The sequence below is a fragment of the Ambystoma mexicanum genome, chromosome 1q, assembly GCF_040938575.1.
Source record: "Ambystoma mexicanum isolate Mex_15411 chromosome 1q, UKY_AmexF1_1, whole genome shotgun sequence".
Taxonomy (NCBI): domain Eukaryota; kingdom Metazoa; phylum Chordata; class Amphibia; order Caudata; family Ambystomatidae; genus Ambystoma; species Ambystoma mexicanum.
This window is the reverse complement of record NC_090922.1, coordinates 1,248,932,362-1,248,954,813: the sequence shown is the minus strand read 5'-3', so window position 1 is coordinate 1,248,954,813 and position 22,452 is coordinate 1,248,932,362.

Here is a 22,452-nt window from a genome sequence, read left to right as displayed (position 1 = left end):
ACAAAGTGGGTAGCTTCCATCGTGATGCTACACCCAATTGTCACTGGATTAGGAACTAACATAAATTCTGCTTCAACGTTACGGTTCAAGGGATGCAAATCCTGAATAAAACACCACGACCCACCGGTTGCCTTTTTTGCAGGGTACACCCCGGTGTTACACTGAGATTCTGAGGGTACCAGAATGCCTTGCTTCCCTTCACTAGCGCAGAGATCATCTCATAAATACCTTTGTCAGCTTCCTGTGATAGGGGATACTGTCTCGTCTGTGGTAAAATAGCCCCTGGTTTAAGTTTTATCGTGACTGCTCCTATCCCTTTTAGTAGACCCATGTCATAGGGACCACTGGTCCATAAAATGCTGCTTACTCGCCCCAAGTCTTCCTCGAGAAATGGTGGTAGCGCTGTTCGCAACACGGCCATTCTCTGTGGCACTTACCTGTAATGTATCCTCACCCAGTATGTAATGCTTAGGTCAAACACCACCTAGTGATCTGATTGATCATCCTGAAATAGTTTTTCCTCTATCTGTCACGTCAATCAACCTGTATCCTTCCCCCACTGCAATCACTGTTCTCCATGACCGTTCTGTGTGGTCAGTCCCATGCAATACTATTCTCTCATCTCTCACTAACTGCCTCGAGCTCTATCAGGATAATCTCTCCATCCTGTGCAGCTAAGGGAATCTCAGGTCTAAATAAGAACTTGTTGGGTATGCGTAACAGCCTTCCCTGTATCCCTGGGAGCAGCTCTATCAATACTTCTACTCCATATTGAAACAAGTCAGCATCTGTTGGAACCCCCTCTGTACCGTCTGCCCGCAATATGCCTAGATGAGCTCCCTCACGTTCATGTAATGAATTCCTGCTGTCAGGCACACTATCCCCTGGTCTGTGAATGAAATGGTCATGGTAAATTGGCTCATCATGCCTCAACCCATTATGTTTACTGGTGTCTGTTGTCGAGAATATAACAATGGCATAGTCAGGTCATGTTCTCCTATGGAAAGCAGAAGTTTGTCGGTAAAAGGTACCATATCTGTAGCCCCAGAGAATCCCTGTGCATTCATGGCAATGCCTGTCATTGAGTATCAGGACTGAGTCGCCCCTGTATCCACGAGAAAGGAAAACGTCTTGCCACCTATTGTCACCCCTGTACATGGTTCCTCAGCTGAATTGGGTGTCACGGATAGTATTGAATGCCTCAGCTCTGTCTGTGGGCTGTCCTATTGCAGGTATAATGATATTCCTGTCCCTGTGAATGGATTGCCCCCTACAACACTCATTCCCCTCAGCTTCCGCACAGGAGTCGGTATCGTGGAGTCTGCCTGTGTCGTGGTTATGATGTTCCACTGTGCTGGTGCCGAGTGTGCTGGTTGTGATGGATGCATGTGTACCTGCATCTGCAATACATGTCTAATGGAATGATATGGCTTAATTTGCATGCCCTGTGTGTCTGTCTGTCGCAGAGCATGTCTGCACTTGCATGTGTGATCCTGAGCATAATAGTCAGTCTGCTCTGTCTGACTTGTCGGTTGGTGCTGCACTCCCCCATTCTGGTGCATCCCACCCCTGTTCCTACACACTTGAGATATGTGGCCCATTTGCCCAAACACCCAACATTGTACGGAACTACCCGTCGGTCTTTGCTGCCCCCCATGCAACCTCTCTGCTCCCTGTTGCATTTGATACCCAAACCCTCTCCCCTGAGGTGCCCCTCCTCATGAACAAGGCCACTGATTCATATCCCCTTACCCTGCAAAGCCTCCTCCTGCTTTTTGCTGTCTGTTCTGCGTATGCTGTGCAACTACTCCCTCCTAACTCATTAGAATTGCCACTTCCATTGTGTACTTGGATAATTTCTTTTGCACTACCTTTGCTTCTTCCTGTTTTCTTTCCTCATGCTTCTTTCCCGCAATCACTTGCATTAGTCTACAATAGTGCACTATGGTTAGCTGAATTTCTGACCATGGCTTAGCCTCCATCCCAACTAGCTTCCTAGGCTGCTTTTGCACCTGCTCGAGTAACCCATGACATAATATGTGGTGAAATACCCCACTGCTTTGTCCCACTGCTCTCTCGTCTCGAGGCGCCATCGCTCTTGAATCTCTTCAATATATTGAAGTGAGTCTTAATCCTCATGCATTTTGCATACCATAATCGTGCATATATCTGAGGTTTCTGGGTATTTTACCTTTAGAGCTTGCCATAAGGCTGTTTGGCAGTTATTGATGCCGTGTTCTGTGCAAGCACTCCGGGATACCCTGCCCTTTTCCATACATTGTCTGCTACCTCCCTGAGAATGGCTGAAAGTAAACTCTTCATGTCACCTATTGCTAATGTCATCCCTGCTGTCAGTCTTTCAAGCTCATGAATCAATTTCCCAGCCCAAGTAGTCATTGAAGGTAGCGTGCATCTTAAATTGTCCTTGACCATTTGCTGCGATGGAATATACTAAGGCCGCCCACCACCCTTCTTCAATAATGGGAACTGTGTCAGTCTCATCTCTCTGCCCTGTCACCCCATGTCTTTAGAGGTGGTGAACGCCGTACCATCTCTGTGCATTTCTGTCCTGTCAGGGCCCTGAGCCTCTCCGCATACGGAGTGACTTCACCCATGCTGCACAATCCAACCTTAGGATGTGGCAGTCACCCTTCGATGTCCTCCTCTACGCTATCCATGTCTTCTTTACCTCCCCATACTGTGTCTCTATCAGGGCTTGCTTCCCTGGACCAGTGAGAGGGTCTTCCCCCTTTGTCATCCTCACTCCCCAGTGGATCCTTGTCTGACCCCATGGTCCTGATACTACTGTCACTGTCCCCTTCTCTCTTGTCCTAAAAGCTAAGCCTCCTTAACATTGGGTCTTCCGGAGGCTTTCCCTTTGCTCGTTCTGTAATCCCGCGTAACATGCTCACTGGGCGCCCAGTAACGTTCCTATCTGCCCATAGGGCAGCCGTGCTGTTTCTCCTACTCCTCTAGAGTTCCCCTAACTTTTTTCATATCCCTTGCCCATCCTCATCATCTAAACGTGCCAAGTCCATCTTAATCTCCACTGCCTTCAACGAGCGTCTCTCTCTCTCTCTCTGCTCTCATCTCTGTCCCGGTAACATCTCTGCTTCTCTTCTTCCCCGCGTCAGCATTCTTTAATGATTTCTAACCTACTTTTCTCTTTTTATTTGCAATTGCTTTACCCGCTCTTCTTCCACTTTTCTCCTTGCTATGTCCAATAGCTCTCTCTGTTTTCTTTTCTCCTTTTCTTCTCTTTCTTGTGTTTCTGCTTGTTTCCTCTCTTTTAGCAACCTATTGCTTTCCTCCTTCTCTTCCCTTTCCCTTCTATGTACTTCCTCCATTATCTCCACCCATTCTTTAGCTTCCTCCTATGCACCTTTACTACTCAGGAATTCCTTCCCCATGTGCCCTGTCTCACTTGCGGCTTTCCCATCCAGTTTGAGCAATATCTGTCCGCCTACCCATTCATTCTAGACTTACAATTCTTGGCCCTCACTAAGTCGAATCTTCCCCAAGTCATTCTCCTTAAGCTTCGCTTGCAGCTTGCTGGGCTCCTTACATTTGCTGCTGATATCTCACGTTACTTTACTCGCTTGCTTTGCGCCACTAAGTACATCTCCGCCACTATACGCTGGAGATGCGAAAGTGGGATTGGTGTATACCGCTGCTGCTTTTAACTCCTTTACGGGGAAAAATCCCTTACTTTCTGTTGCTGCATCTACGTCTGCAGTTTGAGTAGGAGGAGGGAGAGCCGAGGGCCGTTCGCCTTCCATATCCTGTTAACTCAGCATCCAAAGCCACTGGAGTGTGTCTCCTTCCTCATCCTGAAACATTTTCCATAAGTCTAATATGGTCAGTCGCTTACTGCATGTAAATAAATGGTTCATTGTTGCTGCACACATTTGGAAAATCTCGCGTCTTTGGGCCATGGATTTTCCAACTTGCCCTCTGTACTGTGAGTCCATTCTGTGCTATATTTGCGTACTTTGTCTTGGCAGCACAGGAGGGACTTGCATAAGTGTTGGAGAGGTGTATCCTTCTTACATGACATCAAATGGGAATTTCGACACATCCAATTTTATCCTTCAATTTTGCAATTCACTATCTCAATACTGTCTATCAAATACCATTTATTCAAATCATAACAGTGCAATTAAATCTTTTTCTTAGCCTCTCCGGCTCACTACCATCACTGCGGGTGTGCTCCGAGCACTGCCGCACTGCAGTCCTTCGCCCTGAAGGCTCAAATCACAACTTCCCTTGTGCGCTTCTCAAGCCCCGCCCCAAAGGTCCAACACTAGTTCTCGAACTCAATCGACAGTCTAACCACTAAAATCCACCACTTTCAGTGCACCTCAAGTCCTATTAAAGAACCTCACCGGTGACGTCACCAATTCCTTAGAGGAAAGATTCTTGATGCCCGACCCTTCAACATATATGCCTGCTTATTAACTGCCCAAACACAACGACAAACATGACGTAACACATACACGGCCATCTTCCTGCCTCTCTAACAGGGTAAACCATTAAGTCAAGTGGTCCCTCTTCTATCGCGTTGCCATATAGGAATACATCTCAGAGAGATAAATTAGGAAACCACCTTCCGTGATATAAGCTAGCTTCTACAGCTAGCACCTATACACAGGTAAACCATACATAATCATCCATGAACCAAGCTAAATTGTATCCACAGTGCTGAACAGGCAATACAAAATACAGCAGTACAAAAATAATGGAATTTGACCAAGAAAAAAAAGCTCACAATGAAAATGTAAACAGTTTAGGAGAACAAAGATTTAAGATGTTTCTTAAAGAGGTGAAGTGAGGGACAGGAATGAATATCCAGGGGGAGGGGTTCCAATTTTTGGGAGCTAAATGTTGAAGAGTGAAACCGAGAGGATGCACAAGGAGGACCGGGAACAGATGGAAGAAATTAAGAGGCAGAGTGAAGATTACCGGAGGGATAGTACAAAGCGACCAAGGAGCAGAGATAATGAGGGGCCAGAGCACGGATGCTCTTGCAGACAACAGCATAAGTTAAGGCACGTTTACTGACAGCTTTGATGCAATCAATCCTAACTGTTAGGAAACACTCAATACATCAAGGTGCCTTACCCAACTAGCCCACTAAACCCGAGATGAAGTCCAGGTGATTAAAACCCCCAAGGAAAGGCTACAGCAAACCATTGGTGCTGTTTGGTGCCTGGCGCTTGTACACAAGATGAAGAGGGGGGAGGCGGGGGGTTGCGACACACACACACCTGATCTTCCACCATCAGGTGATCTCCGTGTATTTGCTCTGCACCGCCTGACAGATTGTGTCGGAATACATTACAAGCTACTTACATTGTTCATTTCTGTTCCCCTCACAGATTATTTCCAGTCCTCGCCAATGACTCCCTGACCCCTCCACACCAAACACCAGGACCTACACTTCAAGCAGACGGACCAGGAGGAGCCCATTCATTGTCTGCGGTGTACTACAGGGGAGTGTGGGGATGATTGCTGTATACATCCTGCAGCGACCAGAACGTTGACAGCTGACCAATGACGTCAGCCAGGTCTAGCACTAGGTCTGAACTCATGGAACTATATCTAGCCCTTCTCAGCTAGAGCATCTGTAATGGCCACACAGTCTGGACGAACCAGATTGTGCATTTTCATGAAGAGCTCTGTGGAATGGTTCTTCGAATTGTTGAGCGAAAGTGTCTGAGGGATTCCATAAAGCACTTATGCACTATTCTTATGAACATTTTGTGAAGGGAAAGGATTCCATCAAAAGCTGCCCAGGGAGCAAAATTTGATTTAAATAGCCACTTGGCAGTACCAAACAACCTAAGTTCCACTGCTTCCTTTAAGATGGGTCTCATAACTACTGTATTATCTCGAAATCTGTTGACAGAGTAAATAGAACAAATAACATCTCCCATAGCTACTACTTGGGCAGAAATATAGTTTGCGAATATTACCATGCCTCTGGAGGAGTCCATGAAAACAATAGTTGAAATCCTTGGTCTCAGTGTCAGTGGAGCCATCCACCCATCTGCTGAAATCACCCACCACAATTAAGCATGGAACGCCACATCATAGAGGTGATCACCTATGACAACTGAGGACGGACGATACCCCCCGGGTATGGGCCAGCTGCACACCAGTGTAGAGTACAGAGCGAGATTCTCCATCAAGGCTCAGCACCCACATGTACCTAAATCCATTCTTCTTTCCAACACTGGGGGCATTCAACAAAATCAAGCTGCCAGGGGCAATGTTTACTGATGGAGAGTTGCTCCCCGGAGTCAGCCAATTTACAAAATTCTTACCAGGTAGGGATATCCCATAACAATTAAATTGTGCTTCAATGTGCCACTGTGCACAAAGTTATGACATTCGTCTGCGTCATCCGTGGTGTGGCTGCCTCCATTTTATCATGAGTCATTGTATGCACTTCAGTTTTAACTTTACGGAATCCAGATTCTAGGCAGTTGGATTTTGGTTCCTGGCAACCACATTGTGGGGTAAGGTTGTGGGCCGTTGACAACCTTGTATCCTCTAAATCCAGCCATACAAATGAGGTACTACACCTCAACCAACCCAGATGGCCTTCATACTAACCTCAATGGCCAGGCCCCCAACGGATATCCTAGGCCAGGTAAGCCAGACTAAGTATCCCACCTGGAGCAGTTTAAGGGGCTACAAAGAAGCACACTTATAGTGCTGTTAACAGTAGGCAAAGTGGGCAAGAGCAAGAGATAAACAGGATAGTGTTCTTATTACAAAGTGCTGAGGTTCCCGTCCTCAAACTGCACCTCAGACTGATTGTATCAACGCTGCCACCATAGAAGATCAAATGAGGGATGCTGCCCTGCCCCCCAAAGATGGTCATAGCAAGAGCTTTTTCTGTCGTAAACAAGCCCTGCATCCAAGACAGCTGACTAAGTGGTCAGACCCTGATAGTGCAACTGGCAGGACAGTTAGTTAACTTGGCCAATAATTCCCATTTGTCATTGCAAACTCATCATTCTAAATGTGACCTGGAAGAGAGTCATGTAGGGATAGCTCTGGGCTGAAATTGCTGCAATAATGTTGCTGTGTGTCTATGATCTTTTCAAGAACGTATATCTTTAGCGTTTACAAGTTGCAATAATTATGTGTCCGCACTTCTTAGTAATTGCTGTGTTATTATGCTGCAGGCTCGAGTTTTAAGTAATGATGGGTGGTGATAGGACAGGTGGAGTGGGGGCCAGACAGATAGGTGGCATGGATGGTGAGGGGGTTGGTACTGAGGATGAGAAGACATGGGGCTGAATTGGAGACTGGGGATGATGGAGAGGTATAGCAGTTCAATGGCAATATATGGGCGTGCTGTGTCACTTACTGTACATAACAGCGGGAGCTTGCATTAAGTGGTAGCGAGAACAGCTTGGATAGTACTGTATATGTCAATATGCACCTCCCATTGTATGGCACAAGGATTTAATGTAACCAGTATCCATAATAGAGCACTTTTTGACCGACTCTTCTCAATGTTAATCTCGGAGTGTCTTTTTTATTGGCTCTGTATCAGATAAAACTCATCTTGCCACCATATGTGATAAAAACATTTTTATTGTCCTAACATAATTTACCTGTATTGTGTAGATATGTATTTTATGTCAGATGTTTCAAGAGCTCGTATGATGTGACTTCATCCAATAACAAGTTTTATGAATCATGTGATTTCCTATGATGCTGCCAGGTCCAAAGGTCATATTATGTCAATTCGGTTGCTGCCCTGCAGTCAAACATTGTTATCACAGGGTGTTTGATGTCACTTCTAGCACCACCATTGGGATTTGTTTAAGGGAATTGTATATCCCCTCTGCAACTTATGCATCTGTTGAGAAAAAGCTCCACTGCCTGACGCCTTTCCTTGAATGCAGTGTCCACCATCCTTTTGGAGGGTCACATAAACATAGGGGGTTCATAGAGAGTACACGCCGAAGGTCATAGGAGCCTGGCGAGATAATAAAAAGGGGAAGGAAAATGTCATAAGAACCTGGAGAAGTCACAGAGATGGGAAGGAGAAGGACAACAGGCGCTTGGAAATATAGTAGAAAGGGGAAGGAGAAGGTCATAACTACCTGGAGAGATCATAGAAAGGATAAAGTCATAGGAACCTAGAGGGATCATAGAAGGAAGGAGAAGGTCATAGGATCCTGGGGAAATCATCATAGAAGGACAAGGTGAAGGTCATGGAGACCTGGAGTGATCATGGGAGTGGGAGAAGAAGGTCATAGAGATCTGGATAGATGATAGAAAGGAGGTCATAGGAACCTGGACGGATCAAAGAGAGGGAGAGGAGAAGGACATAAGAACATGGAGAGAACATAGAAAAGTGAAAGTCATAGGAGTATGAAGAGATTATAGAAGGGGGGGTCGTACAACCCTGGAGAGATCATGGAAGGAGGAAGGAGAAGGTCATAGGAACCTGGAGAGATTATAGAAAGGGGAAGGAGAATGTCATAGAACCTGGAGAGAGCATAGAGATGGGAAGGAGAAGGCCATGGGAACCTGAAGAGATTATAAAAAGGGTACAGAGACGATTATAGGAATGTGGAGAAATGATAAAAGGGGTGAGGAGAAGGTCATAGGAACCTGGAGATATCATAGAGGGGCGTGGGAGAAGGTCACGTGAACCCAGAGAGATCATAGAACGGGATCGATGAAGGTCATAGGAAGCTGAAGAGAGCATAGAAGGAGGAAGGAGAAGATCATAGGAAACTGGAGAGATCGGAGAAAGGGGAAGGAGCAGGTCGTATGAATATTGGAAGATCATAGAAGGGGGAGATGAAAGTGATAAGAACCTGGAGAAATTATAGAGGGGTGGGTGAGAAGGTCATAGGAACCTGCAGAGATCATAGAATGGGGAAGCAAAGGTCATAACAACCTAGAGAGATCATAGAATAGGGTGGGGGGTCATAGGTACCTGAAGAGATCATAGCAAGGAGGTCATAAGTACTTGTAGAGGTCATGGAGAGGGGGCGGAGAAGGTCATAAGAACCTGGAGAAATCATAGAAAAGAGAAAGTCATAGGAATCTTTGTTGAAAGGGGGGATGGGTGGTAGGAACTTGGAGAGAACATAGAAAGTGGAAGGTGAAGGTCATGGGAACCTGGAGAGAACATAGAAAGTGGAAGGTGAAGGTCATGGGAACCTGGAGAGATCATAGAAAGTGGAAGGTGAAGGTCATGGGAACCTGGAGAGATCATAGAAAGGGGAAGGAGAAGGTCATGGGAACCTGGAGAGATCATAGAAAGGGGACGGAGAAGGTCATAGGAACCCGGAGAAATGATAGAGGGGTGGGGGACGAAGGTCACAGGAACCCAGAGAGATCATAGAAAAAGGAAGTGAAAGTCATAGGAATCTGGAGAGACCGTATAAGGTGGATGAGAAGGGCATAGGAACCTGGAGAGAGGCAACAATTATGGATGGTCTTAGTCAGATCGAGTCGTTAGGCAATGCATGCAAATGTCTAGGGCGCCGGGATGCAGGCAATGCCACCACAGTAAGCACAATTCCTTTTCTGGTGACCTGATAATGTGGCGATCAAAGCATGCCGGAGTTTAGGGGGTGTCTCTAAAGAACAGGGAAATGAACCTTTCCAGTGCAGCTGTTTTGCACAGCAATTCGTGTATTTATTTTAAATTGAACTAAGCAGTCGCAGCTCCAATCTTAAATAAAGGCTCTCATTATCTGCGGACAGACTCTCCCTCAGCACTTAGAGGGTTAACCCAGCACCCCTCCACCTTAAGCAGATTGTAGTCATCATGTCACATTTAAATTAACTACCATCAAATATGTTTTTAAATGATGGGATTCGCTCGTTCGCTTTGCGTTACACAATGCGACGATGACACCCCATACATGCAAGCACCTCTGTGGTTCTCATGCTTAATAAACCCACGCGCCATAAACCCTTTAAAGGCAGTAACGACTTCCTCGGGCAGTCGCTCCTGCGCACTTAGCTGAAGAGGCCTGGGTTTAAGAGCGGTTGCGCGCGGATTAGAGCCCCCCTGCTGTTTGGGAAAGATAATTTCACTTGTAGCACTAATAGCTCGCAAGGCAGGCAGGCAGGCCCCGGCCGCTCGCGGAACGGAATGCACGCCACTGCACATCTTGGCTCGGGCGGGAATCGGAAACAGATGGCGCTTGCGGCTGGCTTCCCACTCAGCCCCGCGCGCTGCCTGCCAGCCTGTGGTCGTCGGCTGGTTGCTGCTGGCACTGTGTGACTTGAACATAGGAGGACAGTGGCAGAAGACATCACATCCCCCTCAGCGAGCAGCGCGCGCTAACGCCATGTGACAGGCCTGACATTCTATACCCCACTTCTACTTAGAATATATTAACCTTTCGGTTTTCTTAAGGTCCTCTCGAGCAGTATGCATATACTTAGCGCCGGTTTGTAACGGTACGCGTAATAGGAGCTTTAAGTACAGGGTGCGTTCTCTTTACATTGTAGCTGCTTCAAGTCAGCATCGTCGGATGGGCAGTAAGCGGCTAAACGAGAAATCTTTTTTTTTTAAAAGAAAAAAAACAGCCATAAAATATGTATGAACTTTGGCAGACCAAATGTTGTGGTGCCTGCTTTATATAAACAATGTCCTACTGGAATTTAAAATTAAACTCCAAGGGGACTAGAGTGCATTCAATTGTCAGATTGCTTGGCAGATGTCACTGGCTGAACTATCTCACTTTTGTTTTTTCTTTGGCGCTGAATGCTGGCACTTTGCATATGTCTGCCTGTTCCCAGCTTTTGTAGGTATGGGAACTCCGCACCAAGGAAAAGCACATTTGCCCAGGATCACACAGTTTGGGCAAGAGGGCGATCTTGGATTAAAGTCCAAGCCTGTGGAGGTGAAATCTCAAAATGCAGACAATGTGGCAGATTCTCAAAAATGAAAAAAAGGATGCAAATCTGAGATGTGCCGCAAATACACCATGAATAGATGCGCCAAATTCAAAGAAGTGCTTATCTCAGAGATGCATCAGTTGATAAAAGAAGGGCAAAATGTGTGCAAAAGGTGTGCAAAGTGGGAAGCGAGCATGCGAAAGAGGAGTGACCACAGAGGTGAGCAACGGTGCATCAAAATCCTGATTCACAAAAGCAGACCACAGAATTTGCTCCCAAAAATGCCCTTGAAAATGTGTTCCACTTAAAACTGGAGCTTGTGCCACAACAAAAAGTGCAAGTGACGTATCTAACCAAAGACGCGCACAGTGCACCCTAATCACAACCAAACATTTTGCATTGCATTTTGTGTGACCTTTTGGAAATTCGAATACTGTTGTGTGTCTTTTAACATCTTTGCACCCCTTTTTACATTGCATTTCGTGTCCCTGGTTGGAAATTCAAATCCTGTTGTGTGTTTTTTAACATCTTTGCACCCATTTAGCATTGCAATTTGTGTCCTTTTGCAACTACTAGGCCGCCTGGTGAGTTTGTGCTAGGACTGTGCTGTGCAGCCACTCTTTCGTTCAACTATCCTATACCCATCCCATGGCACTCACCATCTCCCCTAACTGCTATTCTATCACATATCATATCCTCCCTCTAGCAGGAAGACTGGAACAAAAAAGCATAACAAATACATTCTCACCACTAACCGTGGCCTTCCCATCGCAGACACTGATGTCAGCGCAACTTCCAGACAGGTATTTACACATCATCTCCCATTAATGGTGGCACCAAATGGGAAATCCTCTTGGCACACTTCGCATCATCCAGATGTATCATTAATGTCTATCACACTGGCACTATCTTGGTTCAGGGTCCTCAACCCAACCACCTTCTCTTTGACTGGCGCCTGCCGTCACTCATTAACTTCCTTCCCACATCTGCTACTCTCTCGTCCACTCTCTCGGTCCTCCCCCCCCCGACTAGTGTACCATGCCCATGTACCCTTCCTTAGAAAACCTTCAAAGGTGGAGACATCCTACATCTAGCCACACCTTATGCCTGTTCTTCCATCAAACACTCTGCTGACATCTGCCTCCTTCTTGAAGACATTGACCTCGATATCACTGCTCTTACCGAGATGTGGTTCAATGCTAGCTGAGTCACTGCTTTTAACTCCCTTCTCCCTGATGTCTATAAGATCATCTCCAAGCCTAGCCCTAACCGTGCTGTTGGTGGGGTTGCTCTGAAAATCCCTGAGTGGGTCCCTTCCTCCCTCATACCCAGCAAGCCTCACTCTTCCTTCAAGAGCCTGGTTTGCAAGTTGGTCATCTCTCCCACCTCCTCTCTGACAATTGCCACTTTCTACAGGCCACCTGGCTACCACCTTATTCTCTCTGAATGGGCCGATTTCTCCTCCTCTCTCCTCACAACAACCTCCAAACTCCTTCTCATGGGTGATTTCAACATCCATCTGGACTCCTCAATCATGGCATCCACTCTCTTCCGTGACCATTGCACCTCACTCTTCCTCTCCATTTTCCCTTCTGGTCCGACCTACTCGGCTGGACACACTCTTGATGCCTTCATCCACTATGATCTTTCACTCTCCTCCTCACTGATCACTCCTCTCTCCTGGTCAGACCACTCTCCTCTATCTCTCCTGGTCAGACCACACTCCTCTCTCCTCTCACTTGGGTCCACTTGGATGTCTGACGTACCTCCTCTAGCACTGCCAACCTCATTGACGAGCATCCATCCGATGAAATGAGTGTCAACTGCTGCCTTCGCATACACCTTCATCCACTGTCTGCACCCAATGCAGACTCTACCTTTGACTCTGTTCTCAGCAGCCTCCATCTTGCCATTAGCAACACTCTGGACATTCTTGCCCCAGTCATGAGGATCCGCCTGAAACCTGCCTATAAGCATAACACCGGGTATGCCTCGGAACCAGCAGTCCTGAAACGCAAGTGTAGAGCTGCGGAACAGAAGTGGCAGACCTCAGGCTCACTCTCTGACAAATTGGCCTGTCGCCTGCTCCAAAGGCAATCGAGACTCTCCATCTGCACCAAGAAAATGCCCACATCCAGGCTTGCATCTCTGGTGCATCCAACAACATGGCTGAACTGTTTAAAATCTACAGGGAACTAGCCAACCCTTCTACAGTCCCCTCCTCACCTATTCCATTGGCCCTCTTGCCCCTGCTGATTTCTGCAACCTCTCTTTTGTTACTGTATCTTTCCCTTCCTCCTTCAAGCACTCCCTCTTGCGCCCTCACCCGAAAAAACTACAGCAGACCCCACTTGTCCAGCCAACTACATCCCCATACCTATCACCCCCTTCCTCGGGAAACTCCTGGAGGAGCTGGCCTTCCCCCAACTTACCCAGCACACTGAACTTGTTGGTTACCTCCACGACCATCAATCTGGATTCCCAGCAACCAGAGGAATGGAAACTGCTCTTCTGAACACCCGTTAGGAACTGCTTGCATCTCTTGATTCCAACTCTTCAACCATCCTCACTCTACATGATATCTCCTCTGCTTTTTATCTGGTCAACCACTCATCCTCATAAAATGGCTCCATGATACCCTAAGTATCTTGGAGCGGGCACTGCACTGGTTAACCTCCTTCCTCAGCGACTGTCTGTTCCAGTTTATACTGGGCTCTTTCTCCTCCCCTAGCTCTTTCTCCACGTGTGGAGTCCCCCAGGGCTCCAACCTCTCTCCCTGGATCTTTAACACTTAACTTGCTCCACTAGCACACCTCATTTCCACCTTCTCCCCCAACTTCTAGTGTTATGCAGATGGCACACTACTCTTCTTCAAACTTCCTTTTGGCCCTCTCCTTACTTCTTCCATCATTCCTGACTGCCTATCTGCCATCCAGTCCTGGTGCACTTCCAATGATCTCTGCTTCAATGTCAGCAAGGCAGAGATCCTTCCTATTGGGACTCCAGCTCTCTCTTTCGTCCCCTCACTCTGGCCATCCTCAATGGGCTCTCCCCCTTTCCTTCATCTGAAGCCAGAAATCTTGGAGTCATCTTCGACTTCTCTCTTTCCTTCCTCCCTCATATTCAGGACCTTGCCAAGAAGGCCCACTTTCAACTCTACCTCCTCAAAGGAATTCTCACTTTCCACACTTTCCCCCAGAAGCTCAATGTCTCTAGAGCTCTGTTTCTCTAAGGGCTAGGTTCCTGCAATAGCCTTTTCCTTAATCTACCCTCCTTTTCTCTACGACCCTTCCAGCTAATCTAAAATAGGGCAGTGAGACTTATCCTTGGCCTCAAGCCCAGGGACCGCATTTCTCCAGCCCTAAAAACTCTCCACTGGCTCCCGGTTGCTTGAAGGATCAAATTCAAATCCCTCTGCATCATCAATAAGGCTGTCTGGGGCTGGGGAACACACTATCTACAACACTAAATACTCTCCCTACAGATCTTTACGTTCCTCCGGCATCAACTCTCTGTTTGTCAAGCCGTTCGCTAAACAGAGAGCTGGTGGCTGATCTCTTTCCTCAGCAAGCTCCCTCCTACGGAACAGCCTCCCCTTCGTCTTGAGCCGGACCTCCTCAAATTCCAGTTGCTCCTCAAGACTTTCCTTTTCACCTCCTCCTTCCCTTCCTCCCTCCTCTGCTAATCCCACAGTTGCTGAGGTTGGTGACCAGGAACCTTTTTTGTCCTTCTTGGTCCTGGCCTCCCGCATCCATTCGCTTTCAGCCTCCACCCTTTCCCAGCACTTACCTTGACACCCATTGGCCTATGCCATACAGTCCTGCACTTACTTACTTATTTATTGGCAGCTGACCACTCCCTAGCACTTCCTCTACTTGGCACTTACAACTGCTCACTACCGAGAACTTCTCTCTGGGCAAATCTACTCCCTCTTCCCCTCTCCTCTCTATGCACATGCACGCTCTGAATGCTCACAAGGACTAGTAGGTCCGCCTCTATCCTTCATTGCTTCAATTGATTTTCATTCCCATTTTCCCTCCCTGTTGCCCTGTGGGTGCTTTAAAACACAATTTACTTGCTGTATAAGTGCCTTACAAATGCACAATAAATAAACAACATAGAGAGGCAGGTACACATTCCCAAAAAGGCCAGTTTAGAAGGCGTCATGCTGCTGCTCCGACTGATAAGGATGGAATGTATATATGGCTCACTGTATTTCATCTGCCTGATGAAGAGCTCACCCAGAGGTACCACTTCCCATATCATATGGAAGATGGTGAGTCAGTGAGAGGGGGTCCTTGGCACACCCATGTCGACCCATGCCATGCCACCACTAGTCAATGTACTGCCAGCCCTGTATTTCTTTCAAAAGGCTCCTTCCAGATCACCAGTAGTGGCATGGTGGTGATATCATGATCCTCACAGTCAAAGGCCGTACACGAGCACTTCACCATGATTCTTGCATCTGCCAAGGTACATAAAGGAATGCAATATTATACACGTACCAGGGCATGATTAGTGAGGGCATAGTATGACATAACTGGGTACTGTGTGTTTGTGTTGCCATTGATTGCACCCACATGGCCCTCATACTCCTGGAGCCATACAATACTTGTACAGGCGTGAGAGAGAAATAGGAAGTAAAGCACTTTCCATGTGACTGTCTAGAAATTGCATTGCCAGTTTTTACACAATTATATAAATTAAATGCATAATCCTACCCTACATCAACACAATCGTAGACATCGCTCTACAACCTTCTTGAATGACATGGCACAACCAGCCCCAGAGACATTTAAATTGCATACACTTACTCCCATGGGAAGTGATCCAATTTACAAAGTAAGCTCACCACAAAGCTGAAGTAAAAAAATATGTATTGTCTTATTTTCAGACTTATTCTCCACATTAAAAATTAATAATTTAGAATGAACATTAAACAAATTGTCTGAAATACTTTGCTAGATTTTTTTAGGGTAGATTTATTTGGGGGGGCGTCTGATGAAATGTACATGTTGTTGGGACAAAGAGAAGCCAATGCCAGCATTTGCACATAAAAAAGTGGGCATTTGACAGATGCGACAAAAACGTGCAGATCTCATCAGATGCACCAAAATGGCAATTTGTTTGTACTACTTTTGCGCCAGATATTGTGCACCTTTGCGCACTGGACATGTTTTCCTTGTGAATTTGCATCTCCTATGAGATGGACCAATGGCGCAGGTTCATCTTTGCGCCAAGGAGCATATCATTGAGATGCCCACTGCTTTGAGAATCTGGCCCAATGTATTCATTATACAGGCTGCCTACTGGATCCCGAACTAGCTAATGGTCTGATTACTTACCAGCAATCTTTATTACTCCAATTCTAATGCCTCATCACAGTTCTTGACATTAAGTAAGAACTGTTCGAACGAAGACAGGTGAGGAAGTAATGTGTACAGAAGGCTGAAAAAGCTACTAAGACCATCAGTGGAATGTGGAATTGAAAAGCAAATTCACTTTCAAGTATTTCAGAATGTTTTATGCCAAGAATGGAAGACAGATATTAAAACTAATTTACCTTGCATGCAAAATTTAAATTCTATTGAGGACAGGTTCCTAACTCACCTACTAAAAAACAATCGGCTGATTCACAATTTATTTATTTTATTTTGGCATTTATAGCAGCGTACCAACCCCTCAGGCACCAGTGTGCTAGTTACAGAAAGTGCAAGTGACATTCTTCATAAAGCAAGACACATTGGTGTGCCACATGCAGGTGTGCAGGCGTAACAGATTTAAACAAATGTAGCCTTGCCTCATGGTACGGGGCTAAATCATGTATACATAAAAGCAAAACGTCAATCAGTTAGGTATGTAGTCTGGCAATGCCACACCTCATGGTACGGGGAGCTACATCATGTATACATAAAAGCAAAAGGTCAGTCATGTAGGTATGTAGTCTGGCAAAGCCACACCTCATGGTACGGGGGGCTACATCATGTATACATAAAAGCACAAAGTCAATCAGGTAGGTATGTAGTCTGGCAAAGCCACATCTCATGGTACAGGGGGCTACATTATGTATATATAAAAGCACAAGGTCAGACGGGTAGGTATGTAGTCTGGCAAAGCCACACTTCATGGTACAGAGGGCTACATCAAATATAGATAAGAACAAAATGTCGATCAGGGAGTTCTTGTGACTTGCAGGTTGAATAAGCCACATCTCATGGTATGGGGGGGCTACATTAATTATGTCAACATCGTGTATACAGAGTCAATCAGATATGTGCATGGTCTGGCGCAGTAGTGCTTCAAGGTACAAGGGGCTGCATCAAATATACAGGTCAAGCTGGTAAACATCCAAGTACAGCACTGGTGGGGCAAATGTGCAATGCAGGGACATAAGGCGACAGAGATATCGTTCGGTAAAATGATAAGTAGGGATAGGTTGAGGGGGTAGAATGATACATATGCTCGAGCCAGTGACTAAAGGTTTTGTAGTAATTACCGTCAAGGAGAGGTAAGAGATGGTGATATGTTGCTGAGGGTATAGATGCAGTTTTACTAGCAGCCGATGCGCATACTGAGATCCGAAGGCAGAGCATGCCTCTAGATGCGACGCCTACAGTCTCCTGGCTTGTTCGAATTGTTGGGATAAGGAGGCGGCTAGGCAGTAGTTGTAGAGCAGACATAAGGCAAGCCGGGGAAGTTGTTGGGCATAGTCGAATGTGGCGGCCAACCAAATGTGTTTCAAGGTTGAGTGATGACAACGGAAAAAAGAAGAGGCCCTCCGATCCCCTCCCTCTAGGACCCCGAGAGGCCCGGACAGGCAAAGAGCTTTATAACGGTGCCTTTGAGGGGGAACGCCGGCATGCCATCTGGCTTGGATCCAAGGCAGGATTTGAATCCTGATCCAACCAATGGGAGGCAAAAGGCGGCATTAGAGTTCCTAGGTGGGTGAAGAGCATGGTCAGGGCCAGCAGCTGTTTCCTCGATGGTATGCTGGGAAATAGGGCGGCCATCTATCAGGTGCAAATGCTCCGGGAGGTAGAGATGGCAATCAGGCATCAGCCTCCTCCTGCACTTGGTGAGCAGCAGGAGGAGTGCAGTTGCTTCCATCCCAGTGTGGAATGGAAAGGGAATACAAGTACACCAATGTGTGACGGTATATTGTGCTTGGACATGTTATCCACAAAGAAACCATGTGAAACACATGCATAACGTATGTATATTGAAATGTGGTTGTGTAATTGGTATGAATTTACAGAGAAGGTGCACCTATACAAATGGCCAATGTGTTTGGCTTCACATATTGTCGTTGTTGCCATTTCCTATTCATGCTGCCTCTTTTACACAAATGGTGCACATTCTCACTCTTACTGCATAACAAACAGCCACATCATTTAGATGTTCGTTAAATGTGCAGATACGGGTGAGGCATTCTTGTCGTTTGTGAATACATGGACATGTTACAACTGTGTGCATAGCCAACTCCTTACTCCCCCTGACACTCCTTCGGGAACGTCCACTTATGCAGGCCAGGCTGGGAGTTATATGCATGTACAGTTCACATTTAGGGCCTTATACTTTGTACTAATGCAAATGCATACATTGTTAAATTTCTGGGCATACAAGATACATTTACATCTTCTAAAACACAATGTGAACCCACTGGCAAGGTCGGGCTGGGGCATAAAATTGAACCGGGTACCAGTGAAAAAGTGGCCCACAGTTGCAAAAGTGGCTGCCATTGCCTCCTCCTACCTTCTGCCTACTACTCCTGCGGCTGACTCCCTCCCTGACACTGCCCTCTCTAACTTTCATCTCTCCATTTCCAACACTCTTGACATCCTTGTCCCTGTCATTGCGTATGAAGCCTCCCAAAAAGTGCAATTCCTTGTTATGACTCTGATCTTTGCTCGTCATTGCCAGCACATTTCACCAACAAAACCTTTTACATCCTTTCCTCTCTCACTACTTCACCTGCCCATGCACCAACATTCCACAAGCCACCATTGGCCACCCACACTCTTCCCCAGCTTCCCTTCCCTGCTTTTTCCCCTGTCACACCTGAGGAGGTCACTAGGCAAGTCCGTTCTATGAAAGTCCCTTCCAAACAGATGGATCCATGCCCTTCCAAAACGATCAAGGACAACATTGACACTCTAGCTCCAGCCCTGGCAGACCTTTGCAACCTCTCCTTCACCTCTGGAGTTTTACCCTCCTCTCTGAAACATTCTCTGGTGCACCCACTACTCAACAAACCTTCTGCCGACCCTTCTATCCCGGCAAACTATTGCCCGGTTTCTATTACGGAAACTGCTCTCCTGAACACCCGTGAAGAGATACTCTCAAATCTTGATACAAACTCTCCTTCTGTCCTCATTCTCCCTGACCTCTCCTCCTCATTCGACATGGTAAATCATAACATCCTGATTGATCGTCTCCGTGATACCCTGGGCATCACTGATCACCTCCTTTCTCTCCAACCGACCATCACAGGTGGAACTCGGGCCCTTTCTCTCTGCTATTACTCTCTCTACTTGTATGGCCCCTCATGGTTAGAACCTATCCGCCTGGTTTTTCAATATCTACATGGCCGAGTTGGCCCACAGGATCTCTTGCTTCACTTCCAACTTTCAGTGTTATGCGGATGATACTCAGCTCTCCTTCAAGCTACCCTCAGCCTCTTCTTCTTCCTCGCTCATTCATGATATTCTGTCTGCAATTCAGTCCTGGTGTACAGGTAATGACCTTTGCCCTAATGCCAGCAAGACAGAGATCGTTCTCAGTGGGTTTCCAGCTCCTGTTTTCCCAGTCGTACTCTGGCCGGCCTCCCTTGGCCCTGTGCCCACACCGACCAGTGAGGCAAAAAATCTAGCAGTCCTTTTCTATTCCACACTGTCCTTCCCCTCACATATTTCAGACATATCCAAAAAATCTGACTATCAGCTACATCTCTCACTTTTCCCCAGAGACTCATTGTCTCTAGAGTTCTGGTTCTCTCTAGACTTGACTACTGTAACAGTCTCTTTCATAATCTCCCTAATTCTACAATCAGACCTTTACAACTCATCCAGAACAGAACCGGAAGACTGATCCTTGGCCTCAAGCTCAGGGACCACATCTCTCTGGCACTGAAATCTCTCCACTGGCTCCACATGGCTGCAAGGATCAAGTACAAGACCCTCTGCATTGTTCAGAAGGCTTTTTGGGGTTGTGCCCTCACTACTTGCAACACTCTTCCCAAATACACTCCCTCTAGAGCACTCCACTCGTCCTCCTCCAACTGTCTGAGAGTGAGCAGTTCCTCCAAACAGAGACTTGGAGAAAGATCATTATCCTCTGTAGGGGCCACCCTTTGGAACAGTCTCCCTGCCCCTCTCCGTCTTGTGCCAGATCTCCATAAATTCCGGAAAACCCTCAAGACCTTCCTCTTCTCCTCTGCCTTCTCTCTACCTCTACCCTGTTAACCTCTGCTCCCTACCTGCTACCTCCTCCTCCTGCTCAGCTAGCTGACTGTTCGCCTGGATCACCTCAGAACCCTACAGTTCCCAGGCACTCAGACCAGTCTCTGCACTTGCCTCCGGGCACCCGCACCACTTACTGCACTACGCACTTCCTGTCTGTGCACTAACACAAAGTGAATTCACCCAACCCAGTAAGTTAATTATCCATCTCCCCCTTTGTCTCCCCTTGGTCCCCCTGCATTGTGCACCTGTATCATGTGTGTTAGTGGCACACCTTAAATTGCCATACCAATTTAACCATTGCCCTATGTGCCCCTGATCCATTCCCCTTATGACAATGTCCACTTGTGTCCATTCTAGCAAGACATGCTCTATAGGAGGGCTGTTGAGTTGTTACGTGCCTCCATCTCTCTCCCCCCTTCCCTCCTTCCCTCACTACTTGTCACACACTAGCATCCTGTCAGTTTGTTATTCATGTACTCTCCCTGCCCCACTATCTGTTAACGCACTTGAATCAGCAGAATCAGCATTCTTATTATTACTGTATATCTTTCGGAATTCTCCAGGGCCTTACGAATGATGTTCCCCACCGCCTCTTGGAGCGCTTTCAAGCACTCGTTTTGTGCCTACGCGCTTTATAAATAAACAATACAATACAATACAATTCATTCCTTTTGTGACAGAATGTTTGAGTAGTATCCAAGGGGGAGGTTTCTGGTCAAACGTGTTACAAATTCTGGATTTTAAAGGATGTATGTACAATAATTCTGTGCAAAACTACTTGTCGCATAGTGATGTCACTAAAGTAAGTGGCCCACTTTGGCAAAAAAAGAAACGTTGAACTGGCCATCTAAAGACGCTATCATGATGATTTGCAAGCAATCCTACGTTTCAGTTGCTTCAAGAAGTGTAGCCTGTTCTCTGAGTAACCAAGGAGTGCCTGAATGACTACAGACACTTTTCTGCTGCAGAGCTCAAATACCTAAAACCTGCTCAGTAGGAGTTACATATTGTCATGCTCGTGACAGTGAACCTTCCAGAGCTTTCTAAAGAGTGCACCTGGACTGCCTTCCCCAGTATTAGACCCTTGAACGAAAACCATCTACGCTAATCCTAAGGAGGAGACATCAGACTGGTGTATCAATACAGGTGATTAGGTACACATAGATGGGCTTCACCATCAATTAATTTCTGAAATATGCTTTTCATTCAAATGTTTTCATTACACAGTTATGCAGACAGCATGTTACAGTAATCAATGAATAAAGCGGTGGAGCAGTAAAAGCAGTCACACGAACAGGCATCTTAATGAATGTTTTGGCAGTAGACTCAGGACTGGACAATCCCCATCCCCCAGCATATGCAACCCCAAATTGATCCTATTTTCAGGATCCCCCAGTTGCTTTTTCCATAACATAGGTCTCCCGGGCAGCCTCAGCCCATTCATCTCATGCCGGATATTTGCGTTATTTCCAGACTTGCAGAATAACCTTGGCGCAAACTTTGTCATCCATCTCAGCCAGACATGACTGTCATATGGGAGGTAACCCAATCCCTCATACCATCACTTCACATGTTTTGGGGCTGCAATTGCTGAGGGCCTCCTCAATGTGCGACCTCACACCACTCCAAATGCCCCTCACACTAACACATCTCCACAGCATGCGGACCAGTATAGCCTCAGCTAGTTTATCCCCCATCCCCCAGAACATCTGTGTGTTAGAGAGACCCCCTTGTTTCGGGGTCCACTGTACATGATGAAATATTTTATTCTAAAACCGAAAATGTTATGGGTGGGAGGTTTTGAATTAATCTGAACCGCTGGCATTGCTCTGGGCAACCTTCCACAGCATCGTTTTTTAGCCAGTGTGTGCCATTGAAAAAGGGGTCCAGCCATATGCAAATCAGCCAGGTACTGCCACCAATGGGAGCAGCCCGAACTTGTAGACCAGGTCCCCTGTGCACGGAAGCACAATCAACCCCAGACATGTTTCGGCCGGTATTTTAATCTGGCTGACTCTCTCTCACCCCTAGTCGAGGGACATCAACTTGATGTGTGTGCACTGGGATACACACCCTTTCCTAGTCACCTCCCACTCCA